At 45.8% G+C, this 16,324-nt stretch overlaps 1 protein-coding gene and 1 pseudogene across 3 annotated transcripts in view; one reads left to right on the top strand and one right to left on the bottom strand.

Moving 5' to 3' along the window:
* The window catches only part of znf609a (zinc finger protein 609a), a 190,006-nt gene that overhangs the window by 26,023 nt on the left and 147,659 nt on the right, over window positions 1-16,324 (bottom strand). The window lies entirely within an intron of this gene.
* Window positions 13,038-16,324, top strand: part of LOC311135203 (prostamide/prostaglandin F synthase-like) — a 44,476-nt pseudogene continuing 41,189 nt past the window's right edge. Inside the window, exons 1-5 of the transcript XR_014615413.1 lie at window positions 13,038-13,127; window positions 13,525-13,726; window positions 14,131-14,168; window positions 14,448-14,511; window positions 14,674-14,749. The product of XR_014615413.1 is annotated as a prostamide/prostaglandin F synthase-like (transcript). The remainder of the gene's footprint in view (window positions 13,128-13,524; window positions 13,727-14,130; window positions 14,169-14,447; window positions 14,512-14,673; window positions 14,750-16,324) is intronic.

The raw sequence follows: 16,324 nt of genomic DNA on the forward strand, positions 1-16,324 counted from the left end.
GTGTGAATGTTGCCCATTGAAGATGAGGGTCATAGAGATTGAAACCCCCCTGCGGAGCCCCCCCCCCCCGAGCTCTCAGCCTCTCACAAACCCACTGAACCCGCCTGGAGGCCTGGGTTACTTAGAGGGCAATTTCATCCTGGGGGAATCTGGGTTTGTTTTGATCATGTCCATGGGGTCACTCTCATTGCAACCCACTATTGGGACAACCAAATCAGCTACAGTCACCTCATCTAAAGATCTGGCTTTAGGGGGGTCTAGCTATGATACCTTCTCTCCTGCAGTGTGAGCTAGTCATCCATATTCAGAGAGCCGTGGTGGAAGCTTATTTAACCTTGATGGTGGAGATCATTACCATCCGCCATGATTATTATTCATGGCTGAGGACGTTTAAGTGCACCGAATCATTAAAACATAAGCTACGGCTGTAATAAAGCTTTTTCTTTTCTTTTTTCAGCTGCAGCTTCCGAAGCCATTTGATTTCGCAAATGTTATTGCTAGTTCTCGCTCAGGGTTGCGCGGGGAGCAAACTTGGCAATCTAATTAGTGGTGTTTATTGACTAGCCCCACACATGAAAGTGCAGCATTTAGTAAGAGATCTCTTTTACTGTGAAATCAAACCAAGCATAGCGGGGAAAACAACAGACTGACATAGCGGTACTAGGCTTAAGTTCCAAACAGCGACATAACCAAACCAAACCAAACACCAAAGAAAACAGTGCAGTAGATCAATCCACACGTTGTTAGAAACGTCAACAATGAGCGCCTACTTTATGTAATGCTTGAGATCTTCCTATTTACTTAGCAGTAGCTGCCATTCCGTGAGGTAAGGGAAAATATGTACAAGTAAAACTACTCCTAAGACTACACTCAGCATATAATTGCCATTTCAACAACAGTATGGATGGGACTTTAGGGAGAATTGTTTAAGACATTGCAATTGCTTGGTGTTTGCTTACAATGCAGAGAGGAAGGTGCATGTATGGTGGCAGGTAGCCTAGCGGTTAGAGCATTGTGCCAGTAACCGAAAGGTGGCTAGTTCGAATCCCGAGCCGACAAGGTGAAACATCTGTCGATGTGCCCTTGAGCAAGGTACTTAACCCTAATTGCTCCAGGGTCACCGGTGATAATGGCTGAACTTGGCCGTGACCCCACTCTCCGGGGGTGTCTTAGTGGGAGTTGGATATGCAAAACACATTTCCAATTCACACGTGTATAACACACACTTGAAATAAGACAAATATAAGCACCCACCAAATTATTATTATCACGAGTGGAGACTCCCTAATCCACTTCAGTCAACCTGGTTTTAATGTACAGCCTTTGGGAAAAGCCTGTGTGTTAGGCGCTTCAAGAGAAAGGTGAATATACGATCATACTGCTTGGAGAAACCAGGCGAAGGTCGCGCGGTGACGGATTCCAGATGCCAACATAATAAGCCCTGGAGCTAGCCAAGGAGGAGCTGATGGGGCCGTGTCACACCGCTGAAACACAGGGTTAATCAACGAGGATGTGTTAAATCAAGGCCAATCCGCAGATGGCCTCCCTCACCGCTGTAGAGAGAAAGAGGGCCGGCTCTTTGTTCCCACCACTTCCCCAGGAGGCAACGACCTCGAACAAACAACACAATAAGTCTTGGAGCTAGCGGAGCGGGGTGCTGAAAACTACTGGGGCTGTCAGTCAACCGAACCCCTAGTAAACATACCGCTGTGTGTATTTAATGGAAACCATTTCTCAAGAATGTACGCCCTTATCGTAGGCAAACCCCTGTGACGGCATTGCTTACGTTGTCAACTTTTCAGAGCACACCTGTTATTTAGGGATTGTGTAGTACTGTTTGTACCCTGGAGACTAAAGTGATGTGAAGGTTGACTTGTATGTTTGGAAGGTGATGTGTAGGCTGCAGTGTGTTGTCATGAAGTTCGGCCTAATTTACAGAACAACAGACGTGCTGTGAGTATGCAAGTACTGATGAGCTTGACTCGACATCATACCCTCAACCAAACCCCCATGACAGCGTTGCTTACTGACTGGCTAGCCTAATTCATTTGAATAAAAACCAACCTGTCTTGCTGGGTATGGTAAAATACAACACAATTGAAGAAGAGGCAAACACAATTTGAAACGTCTTAAAAGCAGTGTATTAAAGGAGCTTTGTGAATACAATCCATTATCTGAGTGACAGAAAAGCCCTATGGTGAAAAGACCACTTCACACTAATGTGGGGATGTTTGAGACGCTGCCACCACGGAAGGGGCAACGATAAAACCACCGTTAATGACTTCCACACCTAGGTGGTGGATGACATGAGGTATTTACATAACCACTTCTGTTTGACTCTCACAGGCGGAAGCCCACTCGGAAAAGAGGCTCTATTGTGAGCGAGAAAGGGGAGTTGTAAAAACTAGGGAGAGGGGTGTAGCTGAAGACTTTTTAGGGTCCGTTTGTTGGGATTGTTGCTCTCGCAGTCTGTTTCGGCAGTAAGCAACAAGCTCCCTAATGAATTGAGCCGAGAGAAGCGGAGCCTTTAATTGGAGCGCCGGGCAACAGCAGCTGGTGCCTTCAGCAGCCCAGGGAGCTCTGGGACCGCCTCTTAAAGGCCCTTGTCGTCAAGGATATCATTGAGCCCTCTGTGAATATCAAAGATGGCGCTGGAAATGACTGCGGAGTGCATCATATAGGAAGGGGGGGATAAATATAATGAAAATGCATTTGGATAGTCTTGCCTTTTCAGAATTTAGATATTGATTGTTGCTATGGCGCTACTGTAATCGAGCCAATCGCAAATGTTATTGCAGCAAGGCTGGCAGGCTGACACACAAGAAGGGCTTGTCTATGATTTGCATCCAAGAGAGCACTACTCCATCAGTCAAAGCCAAATCCTCCAGTCTGGGAAAAACTCCTGTGGTTGTGTGATCACTCACTCAGTGGTTGTCCTTCGATGCTAAATTCAATGTCTCTCTCTCGTTCGCTCCATCTCCGTGCAGATCACGACTGCAGCTCCCTGGATTTACAGTCTGGCTGCTAAAAATTCTGATGACCACACTGTTTGCGAGGGCTCTGTGTGGAGTCACACACTCTCATTCCGGGGCCTGGCGAGGACCGCACCATCTGAGTGACTCATCACCCCACACCCTGCAGGGCTATGGGGAAGAGTTCATTCTGCCAATTCTGAGCTGAAGCTTCATTTTATACTCTGGCATGAGGCAAGACTTCACTCTCTCCACCTTTATAAAGCCTACAGAATCACAGGGCGAATTGCCAAACCTAAACCTGTTGCCCTTCAGAACCTGAAGGCTGTGCTCACTGTAAAGCCACTGCGGCAGCCCGTCTACAGGATGTCAACCTTAGTCATATCTCCCTGTTTAATCAGGCTGGAGAGAAGTAAGTGAGCCCTTGGCCTCAGACCGAATTACTGGGGGATTACAGTCAGGGCGTCGTGCTCAGCCACCTTGTGCTGCTCTCGTAAAACTGATGCTTGTAAAGACACCATATTTTTCAATGCCAGAGGCTCAGAACACAGTTGAGTATTTCTTTGCTGTTGTCGGCTAACAAGACAATGCATATGTAAAAACAATCAACACGTTATCATAAGCTACCGGCTAACACTTATTTGCAAGTGTAGGCTCCATAGAGAAGAAAGCGAACCTGAAAACGGCAGTGGTCGAAGAGGAATTCTTCCAACCGTCGACCAAAAGCATGCTTACATACCCCAGCTTCAGATCATTCCAAACCAAAGATGCTTACGACTGGAGGGAGAGCCCACCAAACACAAACTGAACGCTAAAGTGGAGACACCAGGAAAAGACAGCCAAACAGAAACCCTGCCTATGTATACACTTTTGCTTTGCGAAAAAGCAGGGAGGGCCAGTCTCTAGCCGGGGGAAGCAGGAATCTAAATGGATGCATAACCTCAGTGGCAGCTCCAGCCGAAGCCTACGACAAAAACATCCACTATTCCTGGCCCTGTATCTCCTATTGTGGGCTCAAGTGCACTATTAGTGGTACTTTTGTTTCTGCAAAGTTTTCACTTCGCCAAGCCTGCACACACGCACCATGTGCTCTGTCTACACCCTGCAACTGGGACTCTGAAGCTGTAAACGGATTGGGTCTGTCCAATGCCTGACAGTTTCATCCCAAATATAAACAATTTAAAGGCTATTTTTACTGTTCGACATATGATTTAAGTATTGCAAATCCAAATTGTGGCAGTGTGCCATGTTACGAAAAGTAGGCCTACTAGGTAAAAATGCATTTGAGATTGATGAAAAGTGAAATCATGCTTTTCCTGTGATTTTGTGCCCTTAGTAGGCATAGGTTCTAATACAACCACATCGTTATTCAGTTGGTAAATGTTTAGAGATTGTCTTTATATCAATATAAAGCTTCACTAAGCTAATTAGGCCATACCAAAACGGAAAAGAGTGAACGGCCCTTTACTTTATAAGCCTTTTTAGGAGTAACACCCCTGCTCATGACTGTTTTTCCACATGTCATTTGCTGGCTGCAAAAGACCAGACCCTCGGTCTGCTAAGCCCATGGGCATTATCTTAAGGGTCCCCCCAATCCAGTGGTCTGGAAAGCATCAAACAACCATATCCACTTTCACCCTGGCAGAGTGAGGAGAATCAATGTTCCCTTAGACAGCCTTTCAGAGGCGGAAAACAATCACTCAAAAACAAGGGGAAGGGGGGAGGGGGAAAGAGGTATGGAAAAGCTCTGAGGCAGAAGACGACTAGTATAATAGGAATGGAATCTCCCCCCACGGAACACAAAATTTGGTTTTGGCAGGCGAGTGTGTTACAGACTCAATTCCATTGAGTTCCCAGAACATTCCTCCGCGCCCCCACGCCCTCCTTTCCACAGCCGAGTAAGTGTTTCAGGTTCAGGAACAGATCCCTGAGGCCCCCGGGTGGGTGATGTCACCTTCCCAACGTCCCGCTCGGAGGGGGTGACATGTCCCTGCTGGGGAGGTTGGAGTCAGGCAGTGGTTAGGGAGCAGAGTTCAGGCCGTGTCAAGAGTCTCCAGTAACATCAGGAGAGGGCCCCACAACTATGGAAAATACATCTGCCATACAAGTCCCCCTCCTCACCCCACATCATAACGACAGGGGAGAGAAGTGCCCTCTGCCTAGAAACAAAAATAGAGAGAGCAACGGAGGAAAACGATAGGAATGGGGGGTGGGGGGGGGGGGGGGGGTAACGCAATATTATTGATACCGCAATATTATTTTGGACAATATTATATCGATACTTTCGATTCGTAAGTATCGATTCGTAAAAAAATAAAATAAGGAAGCGTTAGGTAACGCTAGTCAGCTGTACTTACACCAAAAATCTAGTCTTTTTCATCCATCTTATTTTTTAAAATGTTTTCAGGACTTTTTATTTCCATGACTGATCAAAACACATTTTCTGATGCTCACTCTTGTCTCTCTGCAGCAGACATTTAGTGAGCAATATGCTTGGAACTTGAAATTGCAATAAAATCGCAGTATCGAATCGCAAAACATATAGAATCGTGACAATCGCAATACATATCGTATCGGCACCTAGGTATCGTGACAATATCATATTGTGAGGTCCCTTGCAATTCCCAGCCCTAGAAAACGATGCAGAATAATTTAGAATCCACTAAGTAGTGAACCAGACTTGGCTGTCTGGAAACTACACATCAGATGAATGGGTAAGGGTGGCCAATTTAGATTTGACAAAAAAGCCTGTGTCAACATTTAGGCTAAGTATTAATATAAACTAAATAAGGCAGAGAAATTACTTGACGCAAATTAGAAGTGAACAAGAATGGGGAATTAAGCGACAATCCTCAATCATTTCTTTGAGGGTCCTAGCCTCTTGGTCCACTAGCCTCTTGGTCCACTAGCCTCTTGGTCCACTAGCCTCCTGGTCCACTAGCCTCTTGGTCCACTAGCCTCTTGGTCCACTAGCCTCTTGGTCCACTAGCCTCTTGGTCCACTAGCCTCCTGGTCCACTAGCCTCCTGGTCCACTAGCCTCTTGGTCCACTAGCCTCTTGGTCCACTAGCCTCTTGGTCCACTAGCCTCTTGGTCCACTAGCCTCTTGGTCCACTAGCCTCCTGGTCCACTAGCCTCTTGGTCCACTAGCCTCTTGGTCCACTAGCCTCTTGGTCCACTAGCCTCCTGGTCCACTAGCCTCCTGGTCCACTAGCCTCTTGGTCCACTAGCCTCTTGGTCCACTAGCCTCCTGGTCCACTAGCCTCCTGGTCCACTAGCCTCCTGGTCCACTAGACTCTTGGTCCACTAGCCTCTTGGTCCACTAGCCTCCTGGTCCACTAGCCTCTTGGTCCACTAGCCTCTTGGTCCACTAGCCTCCAGGCTAATTTGAACTGATTGGAGGCATTCTCCATGTTTTTACAGGCTTAAATTAAATCAGAGTCACACGCTCACCTTTCACCGCACAGTGACCTTCCCCTTCTTTGACCCTGCCATTAACTGATGCAGGTAGTAAAACACCTGTTGACATAAATGTGGCAACGTGCCTGGGGAACCTTACTACCAGAATGCTAAGTAACACTAATATATTCAAGGATCTGACATTTTTTTCTCACGAGGACAGTATTCGAAACACCTAACTGAAAAGAGACACCTCGTTTAATCTCTGTAAAGGTGTAGAAATAGCATGGCATTGAGAGAGCAAAGTGTACGTTTCATCAATCACTCGCAACCTTTCAACTTAACCCTGTTGGTGTTGACAAAGTTGAACTAATGTCACGCTATGTTTAGATGGACCTCTCTCTAAACAGCCTTTCAGGTTAGGAGCTCTAATCCCAACTATGGAAACAAGCAGGCAGTGAGGACTTAAAGTTCAGGCAATTCAAATAGGATGACTCCAAACATCCTCTTGTGATCTAGACATCCCAAAAGGCATTTTCCACTTTGATATAGATCATGAAAGGCTTGATAACGTTCCCTTTTCTGAAACAAATGGCAGAAAAAGGAAGACTTCTCTTCAACATGTTCAACATGTTTAAGAGTCAAGGTATTAAAAAACAAATAAAGACCTTGGACTATGACTTCTCGTCATTAAAAAGCAATACTTTCACACTACTAGTCAGAACGGTCATTGGCCTAATGGACTTTTTTTAGGGTTTACTGATTTAGCAGATGCCCTGGGTAACTAAGTGTGTCAATTGGCTTTAGCTGTGTAACCTAAAGTCCACCATTGAATCAACACACGGGAGGTGGAACACCATGCAAAAAAAGGGAGTGTGTTTGTGTTGGCATGCCGAACAGCTTCCCTGTGCATGTCAAACATTATAAATGTAGGTTACATCATTTTAACAAGCTCTCCTCCAGATCAAAGGTTACCACAATTTATTCACTGCACTAGCAGTACCAGAGTTCGAATCAGGGGGGCGGCCATTTCACACAGACGCTGTCCTTTGCAATTAATCACTGCGCTGTAGTGATACTGTGTAAATCTGTGCCCATTACCCAACATGCCTCCCTTCGCCCACTGAGCATGCTCACACCAGCACTTGGGGGAGAAGTGATGAGTCATGCACTCATAGCCAGGGACAGATGATAGGACCTAGAGGGCTGCTCAACACCTGACACTCTGACATAGCTCCTATTTGACACGATTCACACAGCCACTCAACAGGACTCAAAATAGCATTTGAAAAACACACAACCCAGAGATCTGGACAGGACAGATTAAAACGAATATCATGGGGTGTCCAACCTCTAAACAGACTTTGACCACGTAACATTACCAGAAATAGCATACTTTGCATTTCTCGAATGCCCAGAAACAACAGTCAATACTGTTACCGCCATTGATCCTCCGATAAGAAAAGTCAAAATATTGATCTCTCAGTGTCAGAGGAATCAATGTGGTCAGTAACCTAGACAGTGGTCTGTAAAACCCACTACTTTCCCCAAAAAAGGACAAAAAGGGGAATGAGCAGTCCGTGTTAATGTTGTGAGTGGTTACACAGTTTATGTTGAGCTAGCCGGCACCAGGCCAGAACATTCTGAAGAAGGCAATAACACGGGGGCCGTAAAACAAAAATCGGGCAATAACTGCCCTAGAGAGGATGATTGATTGAAAATCTGATTCATGGAAACCCAAGGCTGCCTGTAATTTGAGTTTTCCTGGGTCCTGGAAGCCTCTCTGATGACCACACTGGAGGCGCCAAATTGAGTGGTCAGGAGAGTCTGCTCCTGGCACTCTCAACCAGCCTTCCCCCCATCCCTAGTCTCTCATGGAACAGGCCTAACAGCACTGTCAAAACAAAATGACACAGGAGAACGCCTGCCAGTTTCCTGTGACCAAATGTGGTCTTTTAAATGACAAGCTGCGTTGTCTGGACTGAAAACCTCAGAGAGACCGAGAAGTGGAAAATGACTAAACGCTAGCATGAGACACAACTTCATGAAGAACATGAAGAAAATGAGCAAAAGCCCACAGAGTCGAAAGTGAAAAGCAGCGAGGGTTTTTTTTCTGTTTCTTGTCTCCAAGCCCAAGAACAAGCCTCAAACTGAAAAGAGAGAGAGAGCGAGAGAGTGAGAGAGGGAGGAAAACAACAAAAGACAACCACCACATTAATAGCCCCGCTGAGTAAACCAAGCTTGTCTACACTGAGCCCTCCCCCCTTGTAACCTAGATTCACGGAGGAGGCAGTTTATTCATAAAAAAAGATGCTGCTTGCCAGCATATGGCTGCCAGCTAACAGTACGCCTCCTCAAACATGCATCCCACAATTACATACAACAGGCCTTGGACCATTATTTTTTGGTCCAGGCCTTGGACCATTATTTTTTCTCTCCTTTGCCTTTGAGAGGAATGAAACCAAACTGACATGTTTTCTCGGGCGCTCTGTAACTGATGATGAAAGTGACTTAAATGGGACTGCAGACACAACTCGGAGAGACTGCCATGTTTAAATGCATGGTTTAACAGAAACATAGTTAACGCTATCCTATAAATGACTTGAAGACCCATTTGTTCAACAACCACTTCTTTAAAATACCATATAAGGTTTGTATAATTGGCTAGGCCTTTTGTGAGGTAATGATTGAGACTCCCCGGTTGGTGTTTAGTGTGCGAGCGAGGGAGAGCTTGCAGTGGGTGAAAGCAGACAGACCACAGAAAGTGACAGGTAAGGGGAGGTGTGAGAGATTTGCGGGTAGAAATGGCTGACAGTGTCGTGCAATCCAGGGCACCACAGAAACCTTTGTTTTACAGTTCACATGCAGAGCCTACTGCTAGTCAACAGCAAGAGCTGCGCCCTGGCTAATTCAATCACACCACCTCCCACATCAACTTCAACAGACCCCTTTAACCATTATTGACACAACACAAAGAGAAGTCTAACGAGAGAGTTGGACATTAATTAAAACTGCCTCAGCAAAATAGATTTTAAATGACAATGGTATCACAATAAAAGTCAGATTCTGAATACCTTGCCATCAAGTATTCTTTCCAATATGTACAAAAGTATTATTTCTACTATGCACAAAAGGGCGGCAGGTAGCTTAGCAGTTAGAGCGTTGGGCCAGTAACCGAAAGGTGAAAAATCTGTCGATGTGGTCTTGAGCAAGACACTTAACCCTAATTTGCTCCAGTGGCGCCATACTACTATGGCTGACCCTGTAAAACAACACATTTCACTGTGACAATAAAACATATATTTTTTTGAAAGGACCAAGTAGGATGTTCAATGACTAGGAAGAACTGGTATTCTTCAGTGACCCATTTTAATGCGTAGGGAGGAGGGTGGGTTTGCCAAACAGTCCCCCACAAGGGAGAGACAGATTGAGGCGGTGCCTTCAGACAGCTCAGAGAATCCAGCCTCCCTCCCTCATCTGCGGGCCCTTAGCAACAGCCTCAGCCAGCTATTCACCTGTTGCTAAGAGGAAAGAGACTACGCCAAGCCCTCTCACATCCTAACAACATCAACGAGGCAGTGAAACCAAAATATAATCGTTACTGTACCGAACTAAATGAAACACAAATCAAAGTCTCCAGCCTTTTAAATCAAGCAGCCCTTGAGAAAGGGAAACTAGGCCAGACAATAAAAAATAAAAAATAAATTTTCAATAAAGAGGATCATTTGATATTCGCTATGATTCTATGGTAAACGAAAGCAGCTTTGATTTAAAAGAGAATAATCGTTGGCAAGTTGACAAGGCCTTACCTGAAGAGGCCATTCACTGGATTCCTGCTGCCACAGAAGGTGCTAAACAAAAGAGATGCCTTTCTCTACTGCCTGTGGCGATGACAATTCAACTGTAGGTGAAGAGCGAGACAGTGAGTGTGTGAGAGAGACAGTGAGTGTGTGAGAGAGACAGTGGCTGTGAGGAAGCAAGAACTGGTGGTAACCCCGACAACACCTGTACTTTGCAAGCAGCCAATAGCCTGGTCTCGACAATTCAGCAGAGGCCTCAACTGAGTAGGAGGCACTTGACAACACAGCAGAGGGGAAGAAAGAGAGCACTGTTCAACATTGAGCTACAGAAGGCCTATAGCCAATGGCTGAAAAAAATGACTGTCAATTATAGATCACACGGCCAATTGCTGGTTCAACAAAACAGTTGAACGCAGCGGCTTGTTAGTGAGACATTGCTAGCCTAGACGTTATGCAATTCAACTGTTATTGTCACCGCGGCTAGGAATAGTCATTACGACAGCTCTCGTTTGCTCTAATACAATAAACCGCGTGAAGCTACCTTCATCCTTATGCCGTCAATTTCCACTACTCTTGGGTGTCTCTGTGGTTAGGCGGTAAGGCATTTTAGCCTCTTCTCTGTGGGTTGAGGCGGCATGATTTGAGACACAGCCTAGTAGCACACTCGGCTAACACAGACATCAGACAACAATGGGCTCTGTTCAGAGTTGAAAGCCGAGGCACCGAAGCACAGCGCAGGCTGCCTGATTACGAGTGTGCACTCAGAAGGGTGTTTTCCGAGCAGCTGAGGCAGACAAAAAAAAAAAAAAAAAAGAGAGGAAATGGAAGCAAAGCTTCGATTTAATGCTCTCAGGCCCCGGGCTAAACGGCGTTGTTGCAGGACTCGGTTTTTCACAAGACATTGTCGACGCCTACATTATGCCCATTTTAAAAATAACGTGGAAAAGGCACTGTGTGTGCAGGGAAGGGCGGTCACCAGCTACTCCTTCGAACGTACAAAGGCAGTGTCTCTACTTACTGAGAGGCTGTGCTCTTTGGTTTAGCCTGCCGTTTAGGTTACATTTCCCTTTGCTTGCCCTAGTTTCAGCCTTGATGGATTGCTGCCAGCTCCACCTCCGATGCCTCTTTGCTTTTAGAGCCCGTGCGTGAAAACAGAATCGGAGAAAGGGAGGGAGGACAGAGTACGAGAGAAAGAGCAAGAGAGAGAGAGAGAGAGGGAGTAGAAACACTGAGAAGTGTTTGTGTTCCCTGAGAACACAGCCCGGACTACTGGGTGTAATATGACCAGACAGCGGGGAGGAAAAGCTTTTCTACATACGGCATAACAAGCAAGATAGTGTTTCACGAGAGAGAAGAGAGGGGGAGAGAGAGAGAGCGCGAGTGAGTGAGTGAGCGAGAGGGGGAGAGAGAAAGCCTCCCGGCTTATCAGTATTCAGGGACAGGAACCTGTATGAAACCAGAAGGTAGCAAAGCAAGCTGAAAAAGACCTTAGATTGCCTGATAACTGCACAAGAGTTTCACGGATGGCTTGACGTCTATATTCCGTTTACACGGGAGTGCATACATGGATTTGTGTACACCAACTCTGACTACATATGCAGAGAGAAAAAAATACTTGACACCCTTTCTGCCTCCCACTTTCCCGTCTCTTTCCACTCGAGGAGAGCCAATTGAGAATGTGCTGCTACCTGAGAGAGTTAGTGCTTGGGGGAGCTGGCAGCTCAGTGGTGTATTAAGAAAAGGGACACGGTTGACTACAGCAGTACCTTCCTGTCTGAGAACTGGCTGGCTGGCTGGAACTCAGCAGGTGTTTGCTCCTCTATTCTCTGGTCGCAACACAAGCCAAGCTGATTACCTCCCTCCCCTCGCCTGCCTCTGTTGCCCTACCCCTCCCCCTTCAACTCGGACGGTGGCTGGCTGGCTTGGGGCCTCTGCCTGGTATTGTGTGCTGGTGGTAATGGGAGGAGACCAAACTCAAAGGGCCCCCCAACGACCCCCCAAAAGCATGGCCACTTGAAATCTTCCCACACCCCCTTCACAAGGGTGTACTTTCACTGTAGTTGCAATCTCTGTACAACATCCTTTTCCCCCCACCGAGTAGCAAAATCAACACAGCACTTACATTTTGAGATGAGCTGGAGATTCTTGATTAAAAAATAAAAAATAAACTATGAAAGGGTTGTTAGCTCTGTTGCCGGGGAGTTAATTAAGCCAAAGGAATGCCAGGCACACGCAGTGCCTCAGTCAAGCCCCATCCCAAAAACACAACTCCCAGGCTTCCCTTGAACAAATCCAGACGGAAGACTGAGGAAAAACAACATGGCTGCTGCTGGGACGGTGAAGTAGTAGTAGTAGTAAACAGTTCCGGGACACGAAACTGAGATGCCAATCTGCTGCTCTAACCCGACCGGTCTCCCCGCGACATGTTTCAACAAAGTCCCATCTGTGCTGTGGAAAATACCGGAAATCCCCCTTGCACCCTCCCTTCCCTCACTCTTCCCTCTCTCCCTACTTCCCGCCTTGTCTCCTCCCTTCCTCCCCTCCTGACCTCCAGCCATTCCACCAGAGCGGTATTTATTACAATAATAATCCACATTCTTGTCAAGGTCACCCACCGGAGAGCTCAGTCAGAGGGGCGGGCCGGGCCTTGGAGCACAGAGATCCAGATAAGCAGTGCAGAGCCTCTGTCGATCTCTCCCCCTCTCTTCTCTCTCTGCCCACTGCTTAGTCATGCCCTTATCTCTACGGCCCAGAGACAGACTGCTGAGCCCTCAACAAACAACAGCTCAGCACCTCTGCACCTCCGTCAGGGGAGAACACACAGTAAACAACGCCCCGGCTAGCGAGCCCTGCTGGGATTACTTACCCACACAACAACCACGGCAGTTCACAGCGCTGGGCTGGGCCGGGCCAGAGGGTTTCATACAGATATGATTACCAAACACATCACAGCCAAGGTAACATGCTTTCAGCAGCCAAGGTCTAAATATTACCCATACCATTTACGTCATTTAGCAGACGCTCTTATCCAGCGCCATGCTCTACCAACTGAGCTACAGGGAAGTAACCTCCCTCCCTCACTAACATAACTATTCAGGGAAGTAACCTCCCTCCCTCACTCAGGGGGCTCCCGAGTGGCGCACGGTCTAAGGCACTGCAGACCCTGATTCGATTCCAGGCTGTATCACAACCGGCAGTGATTGGGAGTCCCATAGGGCGGCGCACAATTGGCCCAGCGTCGTCCGGGTTTGGCCGGGGTAGGCCGTCATTGTAAATAATAATTTGTTCTTAACTGACTTGCCTAGTTAAATAAAGGTAAAATAACATGTCAATTTTCTCTGTCATTTGTTGCAGAGTGTGGAGCTCCAGTCTTTATGGCGCGACAAGCCTGTGGTCCTGTTCTTCCTGCGCAGGTTTGGCTGCCAGGTGGGCCGCTGGACAGCAGCAGAGATCAGTAAACTTGAGCCAGACCTGACAGCCAACGGTATCGCCCTGGTGGGCATCGGACCTGAGGAGACAGGCCTGAAGGAGTTTAAGGAGGGGGGATTCTTCAAAGGTTAAAAAAAATCCATGTCTGTTTTGCAAAATAATGATTCTAGATTGGGGGCACAGAGTCAGTTGTCCAAAATCACATTGGGCAATAGACCAATGATGTCTACAACCCAACCCTTTTGACTTCTCAAGCAACCACAAATGTATTCAAAAAAATGTATCTTTGAATACCATTTACTTTTTAATGACAATTTTTGTCATTTAGAATCCATAGAAACTTTGTCACCCTTACACAACATATGTAGCTTCCTTTTGTAACACTGGCCATTTATGGCCATTCACTTAGAAAGCAATAAACTTGCCTCCTGATGGATTTCACAGCCGACCTTAAATGCCCTGCTCTGCCATAGTAAGAGTTTTGAGACTTTGTGGATCGTATCATAATCGTCCTGTTGTCTTCTGTGGCAGACCTTTACATTGACGAGAAAGGATCTGGGCTTCAAAAGGTAAGTTAGGTCATCAGTGTACTATTTACTTATCTAGATGTACTACTTGGAGTGCCAAGAAGAAAAAAATAGCTCTTGCATAGAACTTACATTTGTAATCTGGTCCTCTGTAGCTCAGCTGGTAGAGCACGGCGCTTGTAACGCCAAGGTAGTGGGTTCGATCCCCGGGACCACCCATACACAAAAATGTATGCACGCATGACTGTAAGTCGCTTTGGATAAAAGCGTCTGCTAAATGGCATATTATTATTTATTATTTAATCTTACATTCGTAAACAGGTACACGGCTCTTAGTGTGGTTCCTGCAGCACTGGGGAAGAAAATACGAGAGGTTACGACAAAGTTAATATTTGTGATTTCACTTTGTCCAATAACATTGCTGTATCATGGTTGACGCGGGAGGGGGGTTATGTTCAGTTGATACTGCATGTATATGGCCTCTTCTGTCTGTCTGAGTGGAATTGGAAGGTGTTTTACATGGTTTGTCCTCTGTTCTGTCCTCCAGGCCAAAGCTCAAGGGATCCAGGGGAACTTCACTGGGGACCTCCTACAGAGTGGAGGCATGTTCATCGTGGCCAAAGGTAGGTCCAAACAAAGACGCGGGGAGAAAAGGTTTACATTCCAGATAATCGCCAGACTAAACCATATATAGCTCAGAAATACACCATACAGCTGTCAGGGGTTGACCTGTATGGAAATACATCTCACAGCTGTTGTGATTAGAATTGATTGCTGGAAAGATACGTTTTTCAAATATTATCTAAATATATTAAAGAAAGCAATGTGTGATAATAAGTGTCATGAGTTAAGATCCTCAGGGGATTTTTTCATAAATAGCTGAAATGCTTTGACCACTTTTTGTGTACTGTACCAAAGATTTTTATAACTAACCCAAGATACACTACAGCCTGTTGTTTCCAATGGGAGCAAATGAAGCATAGTGAGCAGAACAAGCAAGGAGGTGGGCAAAACCAAGCACGAGCTAGCGAGATCCTATTGGTTCGTTCTAGCATGTATTTGCATATTTCCATTAGGGAACACCTACCTTATGAAGTCTGCGTGTGGAATGACTAAATTCGCCCTTGCACTCTTCTAAACAACGCAGTTCTTAGAAACTTTGGCGAAGGGTAAAGTCTATAAAACGTAGTCCACTCTGTGTAACATACTATTTTTTGGGAAACAGAAAATTGCAGAAGGGGAGGGAACAAAGCTGGAGTGCTGATCCAAAAATAGAGAAAATAAGCATTTGATTCAAGAACACTCCCAACTTTGATTGTTAGAACTGCACACAGTTGTCTGAAAACTCTGATAAAAAGTAGTTGTGTAACAGACTCTTACCTTGGGGCTTCAGTTCAAATGACATCTAGCCTAATTAATTAATTTTCTCTCAATTCTAGAGGACACAATTCGATTTTTAGTGTGGGAGTGAAAATGGGCATGGGAGAAAACAGAGAAGAAAGTAGTGGGAAAGAGAGGGACAAAGAGTTAGAGAAGGGGATAGCAGGGGAGAACGACTGCCCAATCTTATTAAAGCCATGCAGTTCAAGGCCGACCGCGGTCCTGCAGGCATTGTCCCCTGTAGCTCAGTTGGTAGAGCATGGCGCTTGCAACGCCAGGGTTGTGGGTTCGTTTCCCACGGGGGGCCAGTATGACAATGTATGCATTCAATAACTGTAAGTCGCTCTGGATAAGAGCATCTGCTAAATGACTAAAATGTAATTGTTTGCAGAAAACAGGATCCCCCATTATAGTGAATGGGAAAATGGCAATCTTCGTGGTCAATCAGGGTACCTATAATTGCTTCTATTACAACAGATGTATGTCCTTGAACCGATTATTTTATAAATCGCACATAGAAAAAGGATTATAAGGATAATTTAGTTTTTTAATTTTTTGGGAGGGGTGGGTAGATCAGCTTTAATATTGCAGATAGATTGTAACTTCCATCAATATAATTGTCTGCATCACTTCCAATTCCCCATCGTTTTTTTTCTCGCATACATATATACATACACACACACACACACACACACACATATATATATATATATATATCCTTTTTTTAAATATATTTCCCTTTATTACTTTCCAACCCCACCACCCCTTCCCTAATTGGAGTAAACTAGTGAACAACAACGCTTAGGCCTCTACTTCCA

This window comes from Coregonus lavaretus (genome assembly GCF_964263955.1).
Source record: "Coregonus lavaretus genome assembly, chromosome: 9".
Taxonomy (NCBI): domain Eukaryota; kingdom Metazoa; phylum Chordata; class Actinopteri; order Salmoniformes; family Salmonidae; genus Coregonus; species Coregonus lavaretus.